Source organism: Hipposideros armiger, unplaced genomic scaffold (genome assembly GCF_001890085.2).
Source record: "Hipposideros armiger isolate ML-2016 unplaced genomic scaffold, ASM189008v1 scaffold_1105, whole genome shotgun sequence".
Taxonomy (NCBI): domain Eukaryota; kingdom Metazoa; phylum Chordata; class Mammalia; order Chiroptera; family Hipposideridae; genus Hipposideros; species Hipposideros armiger.
In genome coordinates this window covers 186,824-214,312 of record NW_017732455.1, presented here as the reverse complement: position 1 = coordinate 214,312, position 27,489 = coordinate 186,824, and the positions used below count along the sequence as shown (strand labels likewise).

Sequence of the window (27,489 nt, the reverse complement as noted above, 5' to 3'; positions counted from 1 at the left end):
CACAGCAGCCCAGCTCCAGGTTGAGCTGTTGTTCAGCATCTTAGCTGTAGAGGGCAGTGTCACTGGCCCTCATATGTGGGATCCGAACCGGAGCCCTCGGGCATCCCCAGCCAGTTCTTAACCATCACGTCACTCGGCCGGCCCTCTCTGTGATTGTTTTAAATGAAGCCTTCCAAAATCAGCATGTGAGCTATATATACAGAGGGTGCCAAAAAAATGTATACACAATTTAAGAAAGAAAAAAACTGTATTAAAATTGTAATACTCAATACATACCGATAACAAAAGATGAATATAAGTCATGTATATACATTTTTTTTGGCACCCCCGGGGTATAACCTTTAGTAACTAGTTAGGTAATATAATCAAACAATAGTAATCTTTATAGAACTTGGAATTCTGGGCAAGTCTGATATCCATACATTCATCTCAGGCATGAGTTTATTAATATGCATTTGTTTCTATTACTGTAATGTAACTATACATACAGATATATCTTACAAATCTGCTATTTCAGTCAACTACTGTCTTAATACTATGATTAATGCTATTTGTTACCTGCACACTAGCTCTCCTAATCTTTGGAACTTCTAATGTGTAGCAGAGATGGATAGGCTATCACTGGGAAATTATGAAGATTACTTGTTATTTATCTTTCCCTTCAGAAATATTTCATTGTCTGTATAATTACTTTAGCTAAACTCTACAGTTACATTGCTTGCTTACAATATTTAGATATAAACTTCTCCCACCTACATTTTTTAAACTAACTACTAGAGTTGGAAGATATATTGGTAATCAAAAATCCAATCTTGCACACCAAGGAAGTATTCCTCTCAGATGGTGTATTACTACTTATCAATTGCTGCATAACAAATTACTATGAAACTTAGCAGCTAAAAACAACAAACATTCATTGTGTCATATAGTTTCTGAGGTTCAGAAATCTAGGAGCAGCTTAGCTCAGGGGTCTCTCATGAGATTGCAGTCAAGCTGTCAGCTGGGAATGCAGCCATCTGAAAGCTAGCCTTGGGCATGAGATTCACTTCTAAACTCACTGAGATGGCTGTTGACAGGAGGCATCAATTCCTCACCATGCAGGTCTCTTCACTGAGCTATCAAAATATGGCAGCTGGCTTCCCCCAGAGTGAGAGATACAACAGAACAAGAGAGGGTGCCCAAAATAAATGATGCAGTGTCTTTTACAGTCTAATCTTGAAAGTTACAAACTATAATTTTTGCCATATTCTATTGGTCACACATAATTAATAAAATTTGGAACAGGACTACACAAGGGTGTGAATACAGGAGACGAGTGGGGGGGGTGTCAAAGGAGGCCATCTTGGAGGCTGGCTATCACAAATGTTTGTTCCACTCCTGACAAGATGATTACTACCTCAGATGCTAGTCCACTCCATTTCTGTAGATAAGCTCTTCAAAGACAACAAAATTTATATTCATAACAGCTAAAGGGCCAGAAAAAAATATATAATTCATTTGATAACTTATACTTTAAAACAAAACAAAACATATTTAATTTTGTCTTTTCCCAGGGTTTTCCAAACTGATTGAACCTGAGACCCGTTTTTTTTGTTTTTTTTAAAATTTTTATTGGGGAACAGCTATGGTCACCGGCTACACATTGCTTTCATGCTACAATGTCATAGTTGACTCTTTTAAGAAGGGTACAGCTCACAGTGGCCCATGCAGGGATCGAACTGACAACCTTGGTATTATCGGTACTATGCTCTAACTAACTGAGCTAACCAGTCAACCCAAAATTTTTTAAATTATTGGAATATGAAAGTTTCAATTTAATTGTTATTTTGGGGACACTTAAAAAGAAATAAACAGCAGCATTTTCAAATAATTTTATTTATAGTGTGGCTAAATAGAAAGTATACTAGGGAAGAAAAGTAGTGAATCAAGGAGAAAAGAAGATAAGATTACAGTCAGATTATTGTAAGAGGTGCTTTAGCTTACTACTCTTGCCATATTGATAACAGTTCATCTGTCCTCCCTTCTGTCCTCATAGTACCAGGCTAGCCTTTTACTTTACAGTTTTACAAGTAAGGGTTGTGCATTAGAGCTGTTCTAATGTCCTATGACTGCAATCATATTTAGGTCATTGGTATCAAAATATGGCAGAATTGTTAGGTGTCTGTAAGAATGTTTGAGACATTAAATATAAAAACTATTACATTGAGAATGAATAACTATTAAACTTGAAATACTGCATAAATACACATTCTTATTTTAAAGATAATAGGTTTACATGTCTGCTTCTTGCCTGAAAACATATGCAAACTAATGGACTAAAATAAATGTATTTAATAAATTTTAGGTTGTTCCAATGTTAATTTTAAGATATTATACAATTAGAGAGGAGATCAGTGAAGAATGAGATCAATGATATAAATAATAACGTTTTTAAAGAGTTCTTTCATTGAGTGCTGTGTTTTATATATAACTTTTTTCCTTGTTTGTGATTGGCAGTTATTTGAAGGTAGTTTGAACAAGGTTTTTAGTAATGCCAAAACATATAGGTTAGATTGATGAATTATTAGAAATTAGCAAAGAGTAGCTGCAACAAATATTAACTGTTATGATATTAGATCTTTTAAAATAAATCTATTGCCATTTATTGAATTTCTGCGAAATTGCAGTAAGATATAATAATTATAACCAAGAAATACCAGCTTGACCTTTCCACATGTCTATTTCATTTTCACATAATATTAACTATAATAATGTTCACTCTGAAAGTAGAAATAATTTCCCTTTAGGAAACAAAACAACAATGCCATTCATATTCTAATATTATTTCATTTTTCACCCAGAATAATAATAATAAAACATTGGAAAGGAGCATTGCAATAGTCTGTAATTGTTCTTACAACTATGAAGGAAAAATGCCAAATGATAAGTCTCTGATTGAACATCATAGATATTCTACAAATGTGTACATTTATCTAAAAAAATTTAGATCTAACCATGAGAACTAGTTGGAAAACTTGACTTCTGAAATCACTTTATCCTGAACCTCTGTCTATTTAAAATTCTGTTTCTAATGTTCTTGTTCTAGCTCTTCTTTAGAAATGGCTTCCTTATTGCAGATTGTTTCACTTTAGCAAGCTAATGATTAAAATATAAACTCATGCTATTCATGAGAGGTTCCTTCACATTTTATAGTAATATAATTTCAATTGTTCAGAAGCCTTGTGTTAAAATTTAGTGTCAGACATAATAGTTTAGTTTCAGTCCAAATTTCTCTTACTAGAAAAACCGGATCTTACTAATTGAGAAAATCAAATCTGAAGATGGGACACATGGCTGCACTGTTCAAAGTATTACTGAGTGACAGATACAGGACATATTCATTAACATGTGGCACCTCTCAGGTACACCACTTTGCAATGATTTCATTTTGTTTTTATTCCTCTTCACAGCTGCAGCCTGTTTTAAGCAAAATACAAAGCAATGCCTAATTCTACTAGTATTCTGAAGACATCCTATTCTCAGGCAGCAAGCTTACTCCTTCCAGATCTTCGTGTCAGTGTATATCCCAATATCTCAAATGGCACCACTTTGAGGATGGAGCAATACAAAACATTTAGTGTAAAACAAATGATCTATTAATTTAAAACTTCAAGAAATATTTTGCATGATAATTAATTTCATAATAAATTAATATTATACCAAAATGAAATATTTTGGTGGTTTCATCACATAAAACTAATAATTTTTAAATATTTGAAATATGTTTTGCTTAAGAGGAGCTCTTAATGAAAATTAAGGGAATTTAGGATTCCCAGTCAAGATGGCAGAGTAGGTAAATGCTGTGCTTACCTCCTTCTTCTCAGGACCACATAAAAATTGCAACTAAATTACAGAAAAACCTTCCTTGAGAATTGCATGAAGTCCAGCTGAACCAAAGTCATACAACTAACGACATACAGAAGAGGCCACCTTGAGACTGGTAGAAAGGGCATAGACATAGAACAGGCTGGTCCCATACCCACATGTGACCATTAAATATCGGGAGGCATATCTCAAAGTGGAGATCCCTCCCAGAGGAGGGGTCCCAGCCCCACACCAGGCTCACCAGCCCAGGGTTTCAGTGCCAGGGAGAGAAGTCCCCATGAACCTTGCTGTGAAAACCAGCAGAGATTGTGGCTGGGTAAGACAAAGGGTGGCTGCAGTCCCATGTGCTCCTATTAAAGGGCCTGCACATGGACTTACTCACTGACAAACTCACTCGCTCTGAGCTCCAGCACTGGGGCAGTGGCTCAGGGGGCACTGGGGACATAAGGGGAGGAACTGAATTGTCTGGGTTTGGAGCAAAGGCTTGCAGGGCAGCTTTCTCCCAGACTGTGATAGATGCGAGGGTGGTTTAGAGGCAGGTGGAAAAGATGAAGGGATTATGAAATACAAACTGGTAGTTCTAAAATAGTCATGGGGATGTAAAGCACAGGGGATATATTCAATATGTTCATTAATATGTTAATAACTTCCTATAGTGCCAGGTGGGTACTGGACTAGTCAGGGGGATCCCTTCTTAAATTATATAAATGTCTAACTATATGCTGTACACCTGAAATTAATATAAAATAATACCAAATGTCAACTGTAATTGAAAAATTTAAAAAGTGAGAAGAAAGGTGAAGTGAAGTAAGAGGTTCAAATTTTCAGGTATAAAACAAATAAATCATGGGGATATAATGTACAGAATAGGGAATATAGTCAATAATATTGGGATAGCATGGTGCAGTGTCAAATGGTTGCTGGGCTTATCATAGTGATCACTTCTTTAGGTATATAAATGTTGAATAACTATAGTGCATACCTCAAGCTAATATTATATATTACATATACAATATATTTTATTGGGTCATCGGAAAAGTCATGACGTATTTTTCTATATTTTTCGTTGCAAAAATGCATCATGACTTTCCCATTGACCCAATAGCTATATTTTATATTATATTAGCTACATGCTAATAAAAAGCTTTTAAATAAAGAAAGAAAATTAAGGGCATTTAAAAAATCTATACCACAGAAAGGGAATCACTATTTTTCCTGTGTAATAAAAGAAATACAGTTTAGATTGTTTCATTTGGAAAATGGAAACTCCTAACTCTCTCTGCTCCTCACCCCAGCCCCTAGTTAAGCTCCCAAAACCTGTGACGAGTTTTCTATGACTATTCCTAATAAATTTAGATTTTTTATTCAGTAATCAGATGCTTTTCTGTAAGCTTACTTTGTAAACATAATGTTCCACAAACAATTTTCTGTAGAAGTACAGCAATGCATTTTGTGTTTGGCATGTCTCAAATGTGGTCCTCAGACGTTGACTTACACCTTAAATAGCTTTCATGGTGAAGAATATTCTTTATTCACCATGTCCTTTTATTGTTTGATTCACACACTCTAACATTTATGCAGTAACAGTTTTCATAAGGGAGTTTTCCTTTCCCTATGGATTATTTTCTAAAGCACAGTCCCAGGATTTCAGAGGCAGTTCTCCTTCTGACTCATTTCAGAAGGTACAAAGACCAAGTGACTCAAAACTCCATCTATAAACTGAGGATATTCCTGAGTTACAAAGCGATCCAAGATCTTGTGGGTACAGGAATGTTTTTATTCACTTGTAACAGAGTTTCTCCAAACTAACTGAACATTAGAATCATTTGGGAACATTTTACAAAGATCTCGCACCTACACCAAAGTCTAGAGATCTGATTTAATTGGCCTGGGGTGAGGTCAGGGACCAATACTGTCAAGATTTCCAGGTGTTTCGAATATGCAAACATGTTTGCAAAACTCTAGTTTAGAACAACATTTATAAAGACTTTACTATGGTGATCTTGCCTTTTATAATAGGACACAATTTCACATATATGAGTTGACAGGAAATAAGACAATCTTAGAGAAACAAATCATTTGTTTGCTATTGTTTGGGAACAATTATTATGAATGAAATAATTCTCCAGATAACAGTAATCTAGTCTATCAATGCTAAGATTATAAATATTTAACAATTTTTCTTGGAAATCTTTCTAATAAATATTACATAATACCTTGCCCTGAAGAAAACATAGTAAACGTACTTTAATCTTTTCTTGAGAGTTCAATATTATCATTGTAGAAATATGTGGTTGTATTATCTTGTCTTTTCAATTTTTAGGCGCCTTCACTAAATAAACTCAGAGTTTTGCAAGTTTTGGGGGCACTGATTCTTATCATCCCTCAGTCTCAATTATTACTTTGTAGTATTTTTAAGTGTCTGATATCACCCAACCATTTCCCTTTGCTTTTGTACTTCCTGTTTCTAACCTGTTTCTAAAATAATGATGCCAATATTGATTATGCTGACATGACTTAATGTAACCTGAGAACACCTTAAAGCCTGAGAGATCAAGTAATCATGTTTATTAAATCAAGTCCCTTTGATGGTGCTTACAATTCATGGTCAGTAGGCTCTGTTGTGAAAACAAAGGGATGTCCTACAAAGGAAAGCATGTGAACACCAGGACCAATGGCTCCCCTTGCAATTCTTTAACAATGTTTTTCCTTTCATGACTGTATTCAGGACAATTTATGTTGGTTGAAGTTTGACTTCTGGATAAATGAGATACTCATATTAAAAACCTAGATTATTTAGAAAAAATGAGAGATTGATCTGAATGAGAGGTGTCTGGAAGCTTAATATAGTGAGAAGATGTCCCTGAATATGAGCTAAAGCATTGCTATCTGCCCTGAATACACCCAAATCCTAAGAATCGTTCTGCCTGATGAAGGGGCCAGGAGATTGCCCAGTATACAATCCAGTTGATTACAAATGATCCAAATAAGAAAAACAGCTAGAAATGTAAAGACAGAGAATACATCCCAAGATGACATTTCATTAAGTATAGTATTATAACTCAACAACTCTTCCAAGCACAGGTTCCAGAATTAAGGAGAAAAATAATACTACAATAGATGCAATTGCCAAATTTATAGTCCATGTGTACTTCAGCTTATTATGCTGGCATTCCCTGTGATTCCCTATAATTTATATTTATGATTTCACCCTAAATCAGAGCACCTAATTTGTAATTTGGAAAAGCCCAGAGGTAGCAGATTGGATTGCACAAAATATTTATCATTAGCACTTAGCTCTACCCTTTCCCCCAAACAATGGGGTGAATGAGCAATAACTGTGCTAGAAGATAAATCAAATGGATTTATGCAAAGCAAAAAAAATATGAACTGCTTGAAAATACATGTAATTCATGGTTTCTTGTTTTTTTTTTTACATGTGTGTTCATGATCTTTGCAGAGTGTATTCTAAGCATATGAAGGGAGAATAATATTAAGGTGAATAGTATTAATAGTATTAAATGGTATTGATAGTATTGAAATATTGTATAAGAAATATATATCTCATTTCTTAGAACTGCATAACTCTTTGCCTACATCTGTCATTTAAATTGTTTCTGAAAAACTCACCTATAAATTTATATAAAATTTCCTCTTCCTTTTAGAAGACTCCATTAAAAACTCACAATATAAGGTGTGGTGTGATTTCAGTTTATTCTACCTTTTTGTGTTACTTGGATTAAACCCAGCATAGATTTTTACATATAAAATATATTTATAATATAAGATAAATACATATCCTCACAAAATAGCACCCTTGAGGCAAACTTCCTGTAAAACATACAGAGCAACATAGCAATCATAGGCTGTATGTCTCTATCTAGTATCATTATGTGTCCTGCAACATCATTTCAGCTACAAAACACCTAAAAATGTTAAAGCTGGCACATAACAATTCTACTTAGTCCCTAAATCCCCAAGCGGAGTAATTAAAAACTACGCTTCTGCTGTCAGCAGTCCAAGGTGGGATTAGACTCTGGGACAGGGTTGGTCCTCTTTGCAATACCAAATGAGATAAAGAGACATAGATGCAATATACATAAAAGGATTTCCTGCTTACACTAGCTCTCCTCCAAAGGAAGCATTTGTAGTGGGTTGAATTATGACTCCCCTCCGCAAAGATATGTTCAAACCTTAACACCTAGTACCTATGAATGTGACCTTATTTGCAAATAGGGTCTTTGTAGATTAGTTATGATGAGGTTACCCTGGATTAAGGTAGCCCCGAAATCTACTGACTGGTGTCCTTATAAGAAGAGGAGAGGATACCCAGAGCTACACACAGAGAAGGCCATGTGAAGACAGAGGCAGACAATGTAGCTACCAGGAGAGGAACTGTAAACATTGTTGGGAGCCACCAGAATCGAGGAAGAGTCAAGGAGGTCTTCAGAGAGGAAGTGGTCCTGCCAGCACCTTGATTTTGGATGTCTAGCATCCAGAATTGTGAAAGAATACATTTCTGTTGTTTCAAGTCCCCTAGTTTGTGATAATTTAATTGTGGTAGCCTTAAGAAACTAATATAGCATCGAAACAAAAGTGTTCCTTTCTAAAAAGTTTGGGAGTGGAGAGGGAAAGCAGTCACTTGTTAACCTCTCATCATGTCGGGACATGATCTCTTAAACCATCCATGCCATCCATCTTTCTCCCTTCTTCCTTCCCAGCACTCACTCTCTGTTCCTGGTGTTCACTTTTCTTTTTCTGGTCTTGGCTGAACCAAGAAATCCCTCCAACACTTCACCCAGCACAATCAGTTATTACCCGACATATGATCAAAAGCACAGCATTACAATCATGTTTGCATGCTGTTTTGTTTATGGAATCCTTTTTCCCCAGAAAAAGAAATCCTTTAGTGATAATAAAATCATATGTAAGTCTGATCACAGTTTCTACACTTTGATGTTTTGAAAAAATGCTGGGGGTGCCAAAAAAACATATACACATGACTTGTATTCATCTTTTGTTATCGGTATATATTGAGTATTATAATTTTAATAGTTTTTTCCTTTCTTAAAATATGTATAGTTTTTGTTTTGGCACCCTCTGTATAAATGAAAGTCCTGCCAATAAACATTTTTGTTTTCCATAGATTGGCCATTATGCAGGAAAAGATTGTCCACCATTGTGGGATGAAACACAGACCTTTCTTCAGGGTGTGCCTTATCCCAGATTGTAAGAGGAATTTCTTCTGAAACAATAAATCTCCTATAGAATACCTCTTTTTGGTTACACCCAAATTCATGCCACCAACTATTAAAAATATATTCCATCAGAAAAAAGTTAAAACTCAGAAGCGGCTTACCAAAAACATTCTCATACTTATGCAGTTAAATTGAGGTTGGCCTAGCGTTACTCAGCTGATCAGCAGCATTGATCTTTCCCAGTGATTCGCTACAGGGAATGTGTTCTGCAAGACCATGTGGCCCTGACTGATCAGAGGAAGCCAGGCCTTTGCTAGCTGTATACAGATAACTGACAATTACACTGGACTGATGGAGATTTTTACACCTGCTCCTCTTTCTTTCTCCATCTGCTGACTTTCTGTTGTTCCTTTATTCTGTTCATTAGATTCTCTTATAAAGAATGAACTGAGACATCAATTTTATCAGTAGTCCCCAATATAACATTAAAAAAGAGAAGATATGTTATTTGGCTAAAGATTTGTAGCTAATCATTCGACTCCATTTATCTATGCTAATCCTATTTCCCATCACTTAAAAAAACATAGCTTATGCAATAATTATATTACTCAATCCATCCATTGGTATTGTATGTGCAACTGCCAACCACAGTACTTTTAGAACATTTTTATTATCTCTAAAAGAAAGCTTCTAACCTTCAGCGATAACCTCCCCACTCAATCCTCCTGTCATCTCTGTGCCCCCTAGTCCTCACAACAATTAACTTGTTTTCTGACTGTATAGATTTCTTTATTCTGGACATTTCATATGAATGGAATCATATAAAATGCAGTCTTTTTTGTTTGGCCTATTTCATTTAGCACAATGTTTACAAAGTCCATCCATGTTGTAGCATGTGACAGTACTCCATTCTTTTTTATGGCCACATAATATATCCCATTGTATGAATATAATGCATTTTTCTTTATCCATTTGTCACCTGACAGATACTTGAGTTATTAGGAATAATGCTGCTATAAACATAAGTGTACAAGTTTGTGTGTGGACATATGTTTTCATTTCTCTTGAGAATATAAATAGAAGTGGAATTGCTGGGTCAGCTGGGTCATATAGTAACACTATGTTTAACCATTTGAGGAACTGTCAAACTAGTTTCCAAAGCAGGTATATGTAAAATTTACAGTAATGTGTACGAGGTCTGACAATTACATTCATGAACTCATCCTAGAAAAAGGGCTACATACCTCATTGCTGAATATCATTTTGGTCACATTTGAAGTACTCCCCTTGGGAAGCTATCCACCAAAACCAGCACCTAGTCCATTCTTCAAAGCAATTTTGGAACTCTTTTTCTGGAATGGCCATCAAAGCTGTCATTGTATTACCCTTGATGTCCTGAATGTCATCAAAATGTCTTCCTTTCAATATTTGCTTTATCTTCGGGTAAAGAAAGAAGTCATTGGGGGCCAGATCAGGTGCATAGGGAGGGTGCTCTAATACAGTTATTTGTTTACTGGCTAAAAACTCCTTCACAGACAGTGCCTTATGAGCTGGTGCATTTTTGTTATGCAAGAGCCATGAATTGTTGGAGAAAAGTTCAGGTAGTTTTCGTTTAACTTTTCCATGCAGCCTTTTTAGCACTTCTAAATGGTAAACTTGGTTAACTGTTTGTCCTGTTGGTACAAATTCATAATGAATAATCCCTCTTATGTCAAAAAAGCTTAGCAATGTTGCTTTGACTCTTGATTTTGACTGACGGAACTTTCTTGGTTGTGGAAAATTGGTTGACTTCCATTGTGCACTTTTTATTTTATTTTATTGGGGAATTGGGGGAGGGGAACAGCATTGGGGAATCAGGGAAGGGGAACAGACAAGTTGCTGTCCTTTTGTTCTTCAGTCTAGTTGTGGAGGATGTCGCTTCATTGGCCAATGTTGGTATTATCATTGAGCTCTTCCTGGGTGAGGCAGTCGCTTGATGGCCACTCATGGTGGCTCATGGTAGCTCACAAAAGCTCATGCCAGCTGCCAGCCAGCCCCACTGCAGCCTATGCAGTTGCCAGCAACTCACGGCAGCCCAGCTCCAAGTTGAGCTGTTGTTCACCATCTTAGCTGTAGAGGGTGCAGTGTCACTGGCCCTCATGTGGGATCCGAACCGGGGCCCTGCCACTCAATGCTGGCATCCCAAGCCAACTCTCAACCAACACACCACTCGGCCAGCCCCCATTGTGCACTTTGACGCCTTGTTTCAGGGTCGTATTGGTACACCCATGTTTCATCACCAGTCATAACATGGCCCAAAGCATCATCTTGCATCTCCAAAATGTCTTGGCAAACTTTGACTCTCCTTTGCTTTTGTTCATCAGTGAGCTCCTTCAGGACCATTTTTGCACACACCTTTCTCATGCCAAGATTTTCAGTTAAGATTTTCCTGATTGTTTCTCTATCAATGTCTCCTTGGTCTGTTATGTTTCTTACAGTCAGTTGACAATTTTGACACACAATTTGATGAATTATTGCAGTTTTCGTCAGTTCTGCTCATTAATTGCTCTCCTGATCTCTCTTCATCAATGACATGTTCATTCCTCCCAGAAAAACGTTTAATCCATTTGTACACTGCCGTTTTCTTCATGGCATTATCCCCACAAACTTGGACTAACATTTCCCTGATTTCACTTGCACATTTGTCAAGTTTAACAAGAAATTTAATGTTTGCTTGTTGCTCTAACTCAAGCTCAGACATTTGGGATGGCACACAAAAACACGCAACAATAATGAATGGCACTCAGCAAGACACCGCCACACATTGACATGAACACAGCTGTGAGACACTGATGTACCACGGTTATGAAACCTTTCTGAGCTGTTTGTACAGTGCTGCCAATGTAAGCATATTGTGGTAAATTCAAAAATTAAATTGGTAGAACTTGTATGATGTGTTATTAAACAATATGGTGAATGTTTAAATTTAAAAAAATTTACTACACTGAAAGACACATTTCCATTAATATCCATCAGAATACTCCCCCTCACTTTGAACACACTTATCCCATAGTTCTTGCCACTTTCTGAAGCAGTTCCGGAAGTCCTCTTTCATGAGTGTCTTAGTTACGCTGTTGTGGCTGCCTCCATGTCCTGAATCATTTTGACTTTGGTGAAGAGCCAGAAGTCACATGGTGCCATGTCCAGTGAATAAGGTGGATGAGGACACACTGTAATGTTTTTATTTGACAGAAATTGCAATATACCAGAAGTGATGTGTGACATGAAGCATTGTCATAATGAAGGATGATTTATGGCACACTTTAAAACACACCTTCTCTCAACAGTAGCTCACACCCAACTGACTGCACTGAACAAGTTGAAACTTGTCACACACCGTTACTAAGGTTCGATGCACTGCTTCCCGTAATGAAGATCCCTGCTTTTCTTTTAGATGGCACTTGGCAGCAACATTCACCGTATTTTGTGATCACAACGGAAAGGCTCCGTGTCATACATTGCTCTGGTACAGGATTAATGGCAATGTTTCTTTTACTGCAGTGATTTTTTTTTTAAATTTAAACATTCACTGTAATCTTTTTTCATACCTCATACCTTAAATTATTTGTTAAATATGCAAGAATATTGTTTCCATAATCATTACATATTTCAGTTTCTTTTTAGACTTTAATAAGACTAATTAGACTGATAGTTTCTAACCCATAAATAAAATTTCTAAGTAACTTTCGTTCATGCTGTTTTTAAAAAGGAGAAAAAGTTAAAATAGTAGGAGTTTTTTCCTTCCCTTCCCAGTATAATGGTCTTATGATCATCTTCCTGTACAGGTAGGTTGTATAGAGGACTGTGAAAAATAGGCACACTCTGTCTGGAGATTGTGTGTAGTGGAACTCCTCATAATCCAGTAATGCCACAACTCCTTCCATCAGAAGGAATCTTAATAAACACATGGGATGACACAATTTTATTTAATTTAAAATTTGCTTACACAATTCTTAAATTTTTATTTACAAATGGTTAATATGTGTGTGTGTATGTGTGTCTACGTGTATATGTATGTGATTGTGTGTATGTGTGTGTGTAAGTCAGTGTGCACTGTTTAACTGTAAACCTCATTCTAATAATTTTAGAAAGTCATGATTACTTTGAACCCCAGGTGTGTTCATATGCAGAAAATAAGAATAGTTTGTGTGGGTTTTATGTGGGGGAAGATATACGTCACACCTTCCATGAAGTATGTTTAGTAGGTTAGTATATGAACTACAGACTATTTTTTGCATCTTAAAGAGAAATCTTTCCAGAAATAGCTTTGTATTAAAAAAAAACATTTTGTAACTGTGCTGCTATAATTATCTTTTTTGGGTTATTTAATGCTAATTATTTTTTGTGGATTATTATCACATATAAATATAACCCAGATAGTTTCCAAAGATACTACAGTGATATAACTCAGTGGGAGTAGCACAAAGCTATGTTCTATTTTTGCTTTATGTATTTTGGTTGTCTGATATTTTATTTGCCTAAATAGCAATAATATTGGCTTTAAATTATATTCTTCTTGGAGTTTCAGTCTTTGGAAATTGAACATCTACCCTCACTCTGCAACCACTCCTCTAAAATCCCCACCTTTTTTATCTTCCAAACCTGTTGCTGATTAGTCTTTTAGTTGGGGGATCTGATAAGTGGGAGGAAGCTTTGAGTTTTCGGACTCCTGGACGTGTTCTAATTGGCTTAGGAGAGAAAAACGGCCATCCTTTTTTACTTTTAATTCTTTATTATTCTTTTGTTATTGTTTAGGACTTGGTAATAACAATCTCATTGCAAATCTGTACTTTTTAAAATACGGCATGTTATATAGGTTAAATATGTATATGAGAGGCTTATGTTTCATTGATATGGTACTTCTATAATCACAATAATAATGTGAAAGAGCGCTATAGTCCTCTGAAGCAAATGACAGCAAGAAAAAATTTAATTGCCTTTTTTCCCCAAAGCAAACCAAAGCAATAGTCCTTAACCTTGGATGCAGCTGTAAACACTAGTGCACTTTATCAGTTTGCTGGCTCAAGTAGGCTAGAATTCTACTTGGAAGCAGTAATTTGTGAAGGCAAAGATGGTCTGAGCCATGGTAATGGTGGTAACAGAGACAAGGGCCAGTGGTAATTTAAGGGACAACCACTGAAGTAGGAAACAGCAGACCAAACTTAAGTCCTTAATGGTTATTTTTATCTGTGTATCTATACTGAGGTTACATAAATTTTCTGTTTCTTCTTCCATGAAATAGGAATAACACTTCACAGAGTAATCTTAGTAACATTCAAGAAAATGTATTATGATGTTAAAAACCTCAAACATCCATAAGTTTTTTTAAAACATTAGATTAAGAATATAAGTAGCAAAGGAACATAAGTGCCTATATCTTTAATTTAAAAATGACTTAAATGTTTGACATTCTAAATATTAATAGAACTGTAAAAAATTTGCTTTCTCCTTAACTAAATAATTTCTTATAAAGTAGATAAGCCCTATTATTTTATATTAACTTTACTAATGTTAAAAAATAATTTTTTGACCATTTGAAGATTGACAAAATGTTAAGCATATCATCTCAATATTGTGGTTCTCATTAATTTTATATGCTCCATTAACCACACCAGACAATTTTACTGATGTTATTTCGTCTATCATGAAAATTATCGAGGTATATTGTGAATGTTTTTTAACCAAAAATTTTAAATTAATTAATCTAAAATTTTTATTAATTAATCTACTTGATCAGTATTCCTAATCGCTATAAATATCTATGATAATGTTTTTGACAAAAGAGTAAATATAATGGAATGTTTCTAATGGTGAGACAAAATGTTTTTGTGAACAGAGTTGGTATAGATAAGGTACCTGATGATCACCAACATATACTCATAGTCACATTTAATAATGAAAATAGTGTTTACATAGTCATAAACTCATTTTAATTAAACTCATCAATTTTCATCCTAAGTAATATATCTGATGTATGTTCAGCATTGCCAGCATTTCAGAAAACATACCATACATTGGTGTACACTATAATAAAATATCTTGACTAAATTTGTCTCAGTCACATCATTTAAAAATACTTAGTTTCAAAAATAGTAATGAGTTTGTTCACAGTGTCAACCTTAGCCATAGGATGGGAAAAACTTATTTTGACATTGGGTCATATAAAAAATTACAAAATTAGTGGATATGCCAAGAAAGTGGCACTGCAGGCTCAGTATTGGTGTATTGTATACATGGTTGTCAAAAGAAATGAATAAAATATTAGGTTGCAGAATTGAGGTAAACACAATGAAAAAAGCGATCGTCTCATTCGACTAGGCACTAATCAGGCCCCATCTGATGTACAATGCTGAGTTCTGGGAGTCACTATTCTAAAGGAACATTGAAAAAAAACCAAAAAAACAAAAACCAAAAGGAACATTGATGTGCTCAAATACTTTCCAAATTAAATGCTCCTGAAATCTTGCAATATTAGTGATAATCAAAGAAACTGAGGATGTTTAATATGTAAAATGGGAGAGTTAGGGAAATATTTGTGTCTTTATTTAATAAAGATATATTATGTAGCAGAAGGATTAGATTTATTTTGGCTTCCTGAATGAATACCGCCACCTAAATATATTAGTTGCTACCTATGGGTAAAGGGCCCTGAGAAATAGATATAAAAATAAAAACAATAACTGACAGGGACTGCGAACTCTGAGGAAAATAATTTCATGATGTTTCACTCTACACATACTTTTTTTCAAGAAACCTTGTGTGCAACTTTAAGTGGCAAAATATGAATGGTGTCATCATCAGTCGAGTTTGTAAAGTAAGTTTTAAAAAGATGAAGAGTTTGGTAAATAATATCTTGAAATATATTAAATGTGATAATGAAAACATAATCAGTAAATAGACTTTGCCTGAAAGTCATCCACAAACTTGTACAAATTTTATTCAATGACATTAACACATAATTAAAAAAATACAATTTCTAATCAAACTGTTTTATAAGTTTAATTTAAAACAGACTATAGTCATACTCAAACTGCAGAATAAATATGGCTTTGTCTGATTCTAGAAAGCTGGGATGCAAAGTCCTCATAGGCAAACAGAATTAAGGACATAAAGGTGAAGGGTTAAATATGGGAACAAATATCAATGAACCTCTCACCAAAGAAAACAAGTAAGAAAACATGGGTGGCAGTTTCAAATCCATTGGCCGGAGGTTATTTTCAATTAAAGATCAGATGCAGCAATCCAAGTAGGGCTCTGTTTTTAGCAGCAGAGTTATAAATGCCAGCTCTTCCTATAGGTAATATGACTGATGTTAAAACTGCCCTACTTAGAAAGAGGAATATGGTCAAAATTGATTAGAAAAACAAAATGATGCTTTGGCCAACTCAGAACACAATAAATATCTTTTACCAAGGGACACTTCAAGAAATAGAATCTGGACAAAAATGTTGACAAAAAAAAAATTCAGGATCCAGAAGCCAGGGAGGAAGAATAAAGAAATTACTGTGAGGAAAAACAAGTATTGCATGGTAGAGGAGAGATAGGCCAAATTAAGTAGATAGTGATAAAAGCAAACAAATAAATAAACCTGAAAGCAAGTAAGCAAACCAGCTGAGCCTGTTTGAAAGGAAAGAGAACACAGGAGGCTGATCCCTCGCTACAAGTAGAAATATGGCCAAAAGGAACACTCCTCAGAACTTGGACAATTCAAAGCTGAGGGAAGACAATGTTCGTGGTCCTTCAGGGCACAACCAGTGAAATACATCAACAACCACAGATGACTCAGTTCAGTCATCAGAGATGACTTGACTCTAAAGCTAAGGGACCTAGGAAGAAGTTGCCCCGGAGACAGGATTCTTGGACTTCCAGAATTTCAAGGCAGGAAGAGCACAGTTCCTTTTGGCACAGAACTAAAATTGCTATGTGATTTATGCGGAGGAGGAGAGACAGAAGAATAGAAACTGGGGATTTAGACCTCAGTCACTCAGTCAAGAAATATTTAGTGAGGGTAAGTTAGCATCGCTCTTCATGATGGTAATAACGCAGAAGGGAATCAAACTGACAGAAACCTCTGCCTTTACTGGACTTACATTCTAGGGAAGGGGACAGAAAATAAGCAAGATACATGAGCAACATAATTTTATGTTAGGGAGAATCTTTAAAGAAGAAAAGCAGAAAAGGAGGATATAAAGTGTTGGGGTTACGGGTTGAAATATGGTGGCAAGAAAAAGAGGTAAGTTTTTAATAAAAAGTGAGGGAGCAGTCACATAGATATATGGGAATCTGATCCCAACACATGCAAGAGAAGTACAGGGTTCAAGGCCATGTTAAGAGAGAGGGGCACCCCGCTAAGGAAGGCAGTGGAAGCTGTCACAATAGAGATACAACCTTGGGGTACTCGTAACAGGAAACATTTTACATACATGAGCTAAACATTAAGGCAAAAATGGCAATTGAGTCAGGTCAGGAGACTAAGGGTGGCAACATGACAAATCTTAAATTTTGCAACAAGGCAGGTTAGGTTCAATTTTCTTATATGGAGAAGTAGCACTGGGCATTGGGGATTTTCTCTAAGAATATGGAAAGACTGGCATCTCAATCTTTTGATGGGAAATTTCTCACAAAGAAGTTTCAATTAACAAGTTATAGACTCTGAGAATTGGCGAAGTAGGAGTGCTCTGCTCAGGCCAGAAGCAAGAATAGCTTTTAGCATTTTCTTCATGCTTCTCGAATGTTCCTTCTTGTAAATGACCCTCAAGCTCTACTCTGCTCCATGATTGATATCTGAAGGGCAGATCTAGCTAATACTGTGTATTATTTCAGTTTATAAGAATTTGTCTCGGGGGCCGGCCGTGTAGCTCAGTTGGTTAAGAGCTCGCTCAAGAGTTTGAGCTCTGAGCAACAGCGGTTTGAGTCAGCCCGAGCTGAGCAGCTGTGAGCTGCCAACAGGTGGCGGGGTGGCTCAGCTGAAATAAATAAATAAATTTATTTATTTATTTACTGAGCTGCCAACAGGTGGCGGGTGGCTCAGCTGAAATAAATAAATAAATAAATTTATTTATTTATTTACTGAGCTGCCAACAGGTGGCGGGTGGCTCAGCTAAACTAACTAACTAACTAAATAAATAAATAATAAATAAATAAATAAAAAGAATTTGCCTGGGATAACTGTTTTACATCTGGGGGAGTTGCTTATGTTTATGAAATTTTATGGGTGGTTCTGGTACTAGAATAATTTCATGTGTTCCGTAGTTCTGGAGGAAAAAAAAAAGCAGAAACACACTTGAATGTTTTAGTGTTAAAAATCCTTTAAATGTAGAATGTACTAGAAGACAGCTTAAAATCGATCCACCTTTTGCTCAGTTTACCATCTGCTTCAGACTAAGCAAAATAAAATTGGGAGGCAAGAAATGTTAGCTTTTGGTGTCGCTGAAATTTAATTTGCATAGCCAGTTTCATTTTCAACTTACATTTCTTTTGGGGAGGAATAAATTAATAACAGAAACAGGCTTATCTTTTAACTTGGAGAGTTTTTGGTAACTTGATGGATACTTTGGTGTGCATGCTTTCACGTGGTGCTACTGTAGCAAAATTTCTTATGTCTTACATGAGAAGTATATTGAGTGTCTGGGCATAATGTGAGATGGGACATAGAACAATAGATGAATTTTCAGCTTAGGGTATGAAGTGTTCTTGGAGATTAATATTAAAGTAATGCCCTGTTATTTCAGAGCCTCGGAAGGCAGGCTGCTCACTCTATAAGAAACACTGAAGAATTTGCTCTCTTGTGTATGTGTGTGGTGGTGGTGGTGGTGCGGGTGTGATGACATTTTTAATGTGATGAACTCACAACATCCTGCAAAGATATGAACAATTCTCTACCTTTGTATGCAGCAATAACCAGGAACATGTAAGGAAAATTAGGTTACAAAATGGAAAAGCTTGCAGGGCCCAACATCAATATCAAAACTATATGCCTGGCAGTCTTCTAATTTCTGAAGAATGCCTCAAGTTGTTTGAAATCAGAAAACTGCTGCTGAATATATCATCAAAATCACAGATTGTTCCATAAATTCTGTGACTGTGTTAATTCTGCCCAACATCAATGTGCATACCCAGATGGTCAAGGCCTGATTGCATAACTGTTAAAACATACTTTACAAGTATGGGGATTATCAATGGGGACATAAGTGTGGTGGTAGGGTTGGAGATATTTTGTTCAATAGTTTTTGAAAGAAATAAAACTGATGTAAAGCACAGCATAAAGAATATAGTCAATAATATGGTAATAACTATATATACATATATTGACAGAAGAGTACTAGACTTAATTAGGATTATTACTTCATAAGGTATATAAATATCTCATCACTACATTGTACACTTGAAATTAATAGAATATTGTATGTCAACTGTAACTGAAAATTAAAACAATAAAAAGAAACAAAAAAATTCAGGAAAAGTAAAAAAAAAAAAACAGAAGGCCATCTACTTGAGCTGTCAATTAACGATTACTCAGTCAGATTTTAATGGTTAATGTTTATTGCTCTATAATGTTGTGTTTACATCAAATGATGAGTATTGGAAATGGAAAAAAAACAAAAAACATTAATAGTCTATCTATTACCTCTTTTGATCTACCATGTACTTTTTAAAACCTTAATACAAATTGCCCTGCAGAGTGGACAAAATGTTTTGATATTTCTTATTTCTGTTAATAACAAAATAAACATTTGACAACAGAAACTAAAATGCAGATGTGTATTAATCTTTTTTTTTGAAAATCAAAAGCATAGTAAGTGGAAGAATATGAAGACACAGGAATATATTATAGGCCTCATTTAAAAATGAATATTTCCTCTTAGCCCAAGACACTGGACTTTGAAAATATGATTCAAATTAGAATGTTCACATTATGTGTGATGACATCTGGACTTCCTGCTCTCAGTCCAGTTCAGGCAGATAGTATAAATGGAAACTGAAATGCAGACTGAGAAGATGCCAAGATTCATTAGAAAGGGAGTGGAAGATCTTTGTGCAACTAACTACAGAGCTGCTGGCATTTTTCTGGTTTCGTCCAGGGGAGGAGTAACCCTGGGAGGCTGTGACATTTTCTGTTTGGTATCATGCAGTAGATATGGTCTTTATGACAGACTATTAAATATTCACGTGCACACACTGTTTATAGAACTTTCCACAACCAAATAGCCCAATGACCTACTGAAAACTAGCTTTCTAAATTCCAGGTGTTATTAAGTGAGATATATAGATACATATCAGCTCTTAGGGAATAAATTTGGATTATTTCACACATACATACACACATATTTAATGCCACCAATAGGTCTCAGTTATTACAATAAAGAAGGAATGACTGTATCTACCATAAGAAATGCAAATATGGTGCTATGTAACACTTTATGTCAACTAATTTATGTTGAGTTTATTGTTAAAAGTTCACCTGGCAAATGAAGCTTATAAAGCTCTAGCCCTATCTATAGGCACTTACAAATTTACTAAACATTGATAATTATAAATGTGAGGAAAATTATAAAGCATTGATCTTGAAGGAAGAGTGTTACAAAAATCAAAAAATTGTAAGTGGCACAAAAATAAAATTAAAAAGGAAAGGTATTTTATCAAAGCTGCCTCTACACTAGCAGTTCACAAATTTGGTCTGTACATTAGAATTCCTTGAGGCACTGTTTAAAATACATTTGTCAGGGTCTCACATACACACTCTGATTAAACAGGTGACTGATAAATATTTTTACCAGAATCTCAGCAATGTACAGAAATCACTGTTAGATGGCTTTCATCGAAAACATTACAAATAGCTTTCTCTGGGGCGGTCGCCCAGGCAACGGCTGTGGGAAGCCAGACGCAGGGAGACATGTACTACAAATTTAGTGGCTTCACGCAGAAATTGGCAGGAGCATGGGCTTCTGACGCCTATAGCCCGCAGGGAGTAAAGCCTGTGGTTTCCACAGAAGCACCACCTATCATATTTGCCACGCCAACTAAACTGACTTCTGATTATACTGCATATGATTTTGCTGGGAAAAACAAAGTTCCAGAGCTGCAGAAGTTATTCCAGAAGTCCAATGGTGTGCCCATCCACCTGAAACGAGGCCTGCCTGACCAGATGCTGTACCGGACCACCTTGGCGCTGACGGTGGGAGGGACCATCTACTGCCTCATCGCCCTCTACAGGGCTTCCCAGCCCAGAAACAAATGAGTTAGGCTGTGGAGGACTCTTGTGCTTTTCGGCATAAACCCCTTTGAATTTTTATTCTTTGTGGTTTCTATAAAATTTTTTTTTACTTGAATGGCCTACTTAACATTTTGCAAGGAAAAAAAATAGAACGATATTAAGACAGTATTTTGGTTGGATTATGAAGTGCACATGGCCTGTCAGAACTCTTTCAACAGTTCAAACTATTGTTCAAAGAAACGCTGCTGCTGTTGGGGTTGGGCTCTAGTTTCCCCGGAGGCTCTGGATGGAGGCTGCACAGGACTCCTCAGGGGCAGTCTGGGCCTCGGGCCTCGGGGCCTGCGGTGGTGTTCTCCAGCATGAGGTGCAGAAGCTTTTCTGGATTTGGATGTGACTGAGGAAGGAAGACAGAAGCCAAGGCCAGGTGTATGAAATGAGGGGTTTGAGTTAGGCCTTACCTTGGGGATTTTTTCCATCTTGCAGTAAATTTTGTTAGTAGAAATTATTTGCAACATGCCTCCATTCATCGGGCAGTTTGTTTCAAAGGGTTGTTTGCTTCATCTCAGATCTTCAAGAAATTTTATGTATAATTGTTATGTGTTTATTCCACCATGGGTACAGAACACCTGTTTAGTGTTGCACTTTAGATTGATGTCTGTTTTATCAATGCAGCTGTGACACACAGTCTCCTTTACCTATTAAAATGTTATGGCTTTTAAATTATGATTTATTATGATTGTAGAATAAATACATGAATGGAAAAAAACAAAACAAAAACATTACAAATAGTTATTTTCATCTATTTTTTGCCATTAATGAACTCAATGTTCAAAGTTGAATATCACAAGTAATATAAGTAATATAAGTAATAAAAGTCCTAATTAAGCAGTTAGCAATCATACAAATGTTCCAGAGTGGTGAGAAACTGATCTTTTTTTATGAAAAGTGTTAATTTTTCTTTGTTGATTTAAAATTTTAATTATATAAACAATATATGGTCGTCTTTGGAAAACAGAAGTAAAAGCAAAAAGCCTAAATAATCACCCATTATCAAAATGTACAGTGATTGCCCCTGCCATGAAAGTTTTCTTTTTGATGTTTGAATATATATATTTTTAAATCAGAATATTAGACTGCATTCTAGCAAGTGTTTTATGTAGCAACATATGAACATTTCACATGTTGTCAGACAATCCTATAACATATTTTAATGACTTATTTTTACCCATGGTATATAATACTCATTTCTTATTATTTAAAAATTTAGAAGAAAAATATCTATTTTAAGTATGGCTCTTTGATTTTGTCTTTGGAATAATTTTTCCCTACATCTTTTATTTCTTTTATTTATTTATTTTTTATTTTTAAAATTTTTTTTAGCTGAGCCATCCTACCACCTGTTGGCAGCTCAGCAGCAGCTCAGATTGGGCCAGGACTTGAACTGCTGTTGCTCAGAGCTCTCACTCTTGAGCGAACTCTTACCCAACTGAGCCACTCGAACAGCCCTTTCCCTATGTCTTTTAAATTAATATATTTCTAGGAATGGACTTTAAGGTTAAGTACACACACACACACACACACACACACACACACACACACACACAAAATTGTATATTGCATTTTCTTGCAAGTAAAAATTTGTCCTGGTAGAATTTCCAGAATAATCTTTTTTACCCACTGGGAAACAGAAGTCACAGAAGGGAGAGACAGGCTAGAAAGATGGTGGGGGGTGGTGTGAGATGGGATCAAACACCTTGTAAAAACGGGGCATGATGCTTTTAGCATCAGCTGATCCCTGTCCTCATTTTCCTAGGGATTACCAATAACATGAGTGAGCACAGATCCATTGCAGCCCACTGACGGGTTCCTATGGAAGGGAGAGCTTTGACATTTTAAATATTATTACTTAATTAGATAAAGCTGTGATTACAATGTATCCAGTATTCCAAAGAACACAGGAAAAAGGAGACAGAGTCAAGGTGCTATATAAGGACAAAGGTAATTATGATTATAATGTCTGGAAGTTACCACAGAAATTTCTTCCTTCTCTCCATAGAGCAAGATGATAGAAACAAATGGACAAAAAGGTAGGGACTGGATCCAATAATAAAGCATGAGATTATTACAGATACATCATTCAGGCATAGAGAAAGTACTGCCTGTTATAATACCTCTGGAAAAATGTCTGGGATAGAGCCAGTTATTGGATGGTCAGCTTCAGCTACAAAAGCTCTCCTAATTCCTAGAAGAAGGTGCAGGTAAGATCCGGTCTATATGTCACATCAATGATATTAATAGAGATCATAGTGCAAAGATTAAGATAAGAATACAACTTCTGGCTAAATCAGGTTAAACTACAATCCAAAACAATACTGACTCAATTAAAAGCAGTGTTCTCTTGGAGGTTTCCATACACAAAGACAAAACAATTAGGTCACAGCATATCAAATTTTCTACACTATATGTCATCACTAAGACTCATTTTTATTCATATATATATATATATATATATATATATATATCATATACGAGGTTGGACAATGAAGTTCGTAAACTCATCATAGAAAAAATGCTACATGCCTCATTGCTGAATATCACTATGGTCACCTTTGAAGTACTCCCCTTGGGAAGCTATGCACAGTCGCCAGCACCTAGTCCACCCTTTGAAGCAATTTGGAAACTCTTTTTCTGGAATGGCCATCAGAGCTGTCATCTTATTACCCTTGATGTCCTGAATGTCATAAAAATGTCTTCCTTTCAATATTTCCTTTATCTTTGGGTAAAGAAAGAAGTCAATGGGGACCAGGATCAGGTGAGTAGGGAGGGTGTTCTAATACAGTTATTTATTTACTGGCTAAAAATTCTCTCACGGACAGTGCCGTGTGAACTGGTGCATTGTCGTGATGCAAGAGCCATGAATTGTTGGTGAAAAGTTCAGTTCTAACTTCTTTACACAGCCTTTTCAGCACTTCCAAATAGTAAACTTGGTTAACTGTTTGTCCGGTTGGTACAAATTGATAATGAATAATCCCTGTGATATCAACAAAGGGTTAGCAATATTGTTGCAACAAGTTCATGTGAACTTAATTGTCCAACTCGTACATTGTGATCATGTGGTTGTATGTCTGGTTTTCTCTGTAGAATAATGATGGCCTCAGTGTCTGATTCTTAGATGGGTCTCAAAAAAGATTAGTTAAGTTGTGTTGTACAGTGTTTCCAGATAGAGATAATGCCTTATTTCCTAGAGCACAATGTCTAGCGCTTAGTAGGGGAGCTCAAAAATGATTGTTGATATAGTGAATGAATAAGATAAATAGAACAATGATTTTGATAGCAGTGTGTAGGGGTGAGGACAGAATAATAAGATGGATGGATGGATAGATAGATGATAGATAGATAGATAGATAGATAGATAGATAGATAGATAGATAAATAGATGAATGGCTGGCTGTACCAATTACTAGCAATGTGACCTTAGGCAAATTACATAAACTCTGTAATCTTTTACTTAATTATCTGTAAAGTGGGGGTAGAAAAGTACCTACCTTTTAGGACTGTTTATAAAATCAAATAAAGGTATGTAAGATGCTTAGCAAATATCTGAAACACAAGAGTATGCCTAATAAATGTTACTTATTATCATCATACAGTTTACTGGGAGACTTCCTCCTGTACTCTTTAAGAAAAGCTTGTGTTAATTGTGTTTAAAGATACTAATGATCAAAGTAATAAGATCCAGTATTTATTGAGTGCTTACTATGGGCTACGATCCATCATCTCATTTCATCTTTACTGTATTAAATAATTTTAGCAATTGGGAAAAAGAGTTAATGGAGTATAACAGGTCCAAGATTAATCAGAGTTAAAGAGAGAAAACTGAGATTTTCACTTCATAATCCAGGCTCTTAGCAAATATACAGCACTCAAGCCAACTTCTATGAAGATAGCCACACATTATGGCCAAGTTCCCCCTTGTCTTGGTTTTGCTAGGCTTTGCTTTATTATTATTTTATGCATTACTTTACTACTCAATTGTAAATTCACTGAGGACAGAGATTGTGTCATTCACCTTTATAGCTCTCACAGCTCAAAACTGGAGCGCACGCATGTGCGTGCACACACGCACACACGCGCGCACACACACACACACACACACACACACACACATATACACACACACAAATGTAGAAAAGGTGACAAATGAGCAGATTAAAGGAAAGGCCAGCCTCAGAAACACTCCAGCAATGAGCAAATAAAACTAGACCACCCAAATGAAACACATGCTCATATTCTCAGAGTTACATGTTCTCCGGTACAATTTTTTGAACTTCTAAAATCTATAATTCAGTCAGTTCATTCTCCTTCAATCTTGAATCATTTTATAGTTTAATTCCAGTTTCCTTCTCTCCTAAATCCTGCAGTTAATACCACTTTCAGCTTGGCTGCCTTGATTAATAGCTCTGTAATGTCTACATTCTCTGTTGGATGAAACATTTTGTGTTCCCAAGTAATTCTGTACCTTTACATGTTGGCAACGTCAGCTGCAAGAGAATAAATACCACATTCCTGCTACAGGCTATCACCATTGGAAACCGTGTTTTCCTGTCTTCTCCCATCACCTGTGAACTAATTGGTGGAACATGTGATATCTACCCAAGCGGCTTTCCTAAGCCTGGCAATGCAGCTATTTTCTTCCTGCGCAGACAATGGATAAATTTAAACTTCTAATTAATCACCAAGGAGCACTTTTCCATAAGTGGTACATCATCTGGAGTTATTTTCCGGGTAATGACAATGGTACTTCACCCAAATTGGGCATGACACAGGTCTGTACATTAGTTTGGATTAGGAAGGGACTCTGAGTGTGGCACACCTAATAATCATAATTACAGTTTTTGAACATTTTTTTATGTAACAGGTGCTATACAAAGCATTAGATCAATGTTATTTTTATCTTCTAACAATAGAGTAAGGAAAGTATACCAATTTCACAAGTGAGGAGACTGGGGCTCAGAGGGGTTAAGTAAGGTTTAGCATCAAGGTAAGATGTTAACAAGTAGCAAAGGAGGGATCCCCATGCAGATGAATCTGACTGTGAAGATCCCCTCTCTCTGTGCAGTCTTGTGACCTGGAGGAAATGAATCTATTCATAATAGGGCCTAAGAAGCGCCATGCCATAGGCCAAAATATATATATATTGAAATATAATATACACATGGGAAAATTAACGAATCCTTATTATTAAAACTTATTCACGAAGAGAAAATGAAAAAAAAAGTTTAATTAGAAATTTAAAATAGCTTCCATTTTAATATGTACTTTTTGCCCCATTGTTGAGAAAAAATGATCCCTAGTTACTTTATTATCCCTTTTGTTTGTTTGTTTTCACATTTCCATATGATCCTGAGTCTTCTGAATAAAGGGTGTTGCAAGGATGTTTGTAAAACCTATGGTCTTAGAAGCTAGAGATAGTCTCCATTAGGATAGAGGGCACTGAAGATATTTGGAGACAAAGCACTCATCCCCCTGCCCCCCCCCATCGCCCCAGCGGAGGGTACACAGATGTGCCAGCAGCCAATAAAAGCTTAGAGTCTCCAAATGTTGGTTTTCCTTCCCAATGATGCAAACCTACTGCAAGTGCAGGTAAATATCTGGCCTTAATGCATTACCTTGTGAGCAGCTGGAGCAAAGATAGTTAGTTCTCTGGCTGCTGCTTTTGCTGTGAGTAATAAACCATCTGTGCCTCTAACCTAGGATCTCATGTCTTCTATTACTAGTATATGTTATACAACTGGCAGGCTAATACATTAGCTAGCAAGCAGAGTAATCTGAGAGCCTTTCCAGTTTTACAATTAACGCCAGAGGTCCTCAAAGTGGGTTCCTGGACCAGCTGCATTAGCATCACCTCGGAACTTGTAGAGAAGTAACTTATTGGGCCCCAGGCCAAATCTACTGAATCAGTAACTCAAGGGTTAGAAGAAGAGAAAGAAGGATAACAACAGCAGAGGGGAAAGGGAAAGGGAGGAAGAGGGAAGAGGGACAAACAGAAGCCTTGTAAAACTATTTGACTTTAAATTATTTCCTTACATAGCTTTGAAACAATTAAATATTAAATGTAAAAGGTATTATAAATTAATATTGTATTTTTATAATAAATTTCCAAAATGATAAGAA

The 27,489-nt window shown here is 35.9% G+C and overlaps 1 long non-coding RNA gene and 1 pseudogene across 1 annotated transcript in view; one reads left to right on the top strand and one right to left on the bottom strand.

Moving 5' to 3' along the window:
* LOC109376342 (uncharacterized) overlaps window positions 1–27,489 on the bottom strand; it is a 332,696-nt gene that overhangs the window by 134,970 nt on the left and 170,237 nt on the right. The window lies entirely within an intron of this gene.
* On the top strand, window positions 20,959–21,339 carry LOC109376341 (cytochrome c oxidase subunit 7A-related protein, mitochondrial pseudogene; annotated as a pseudogene).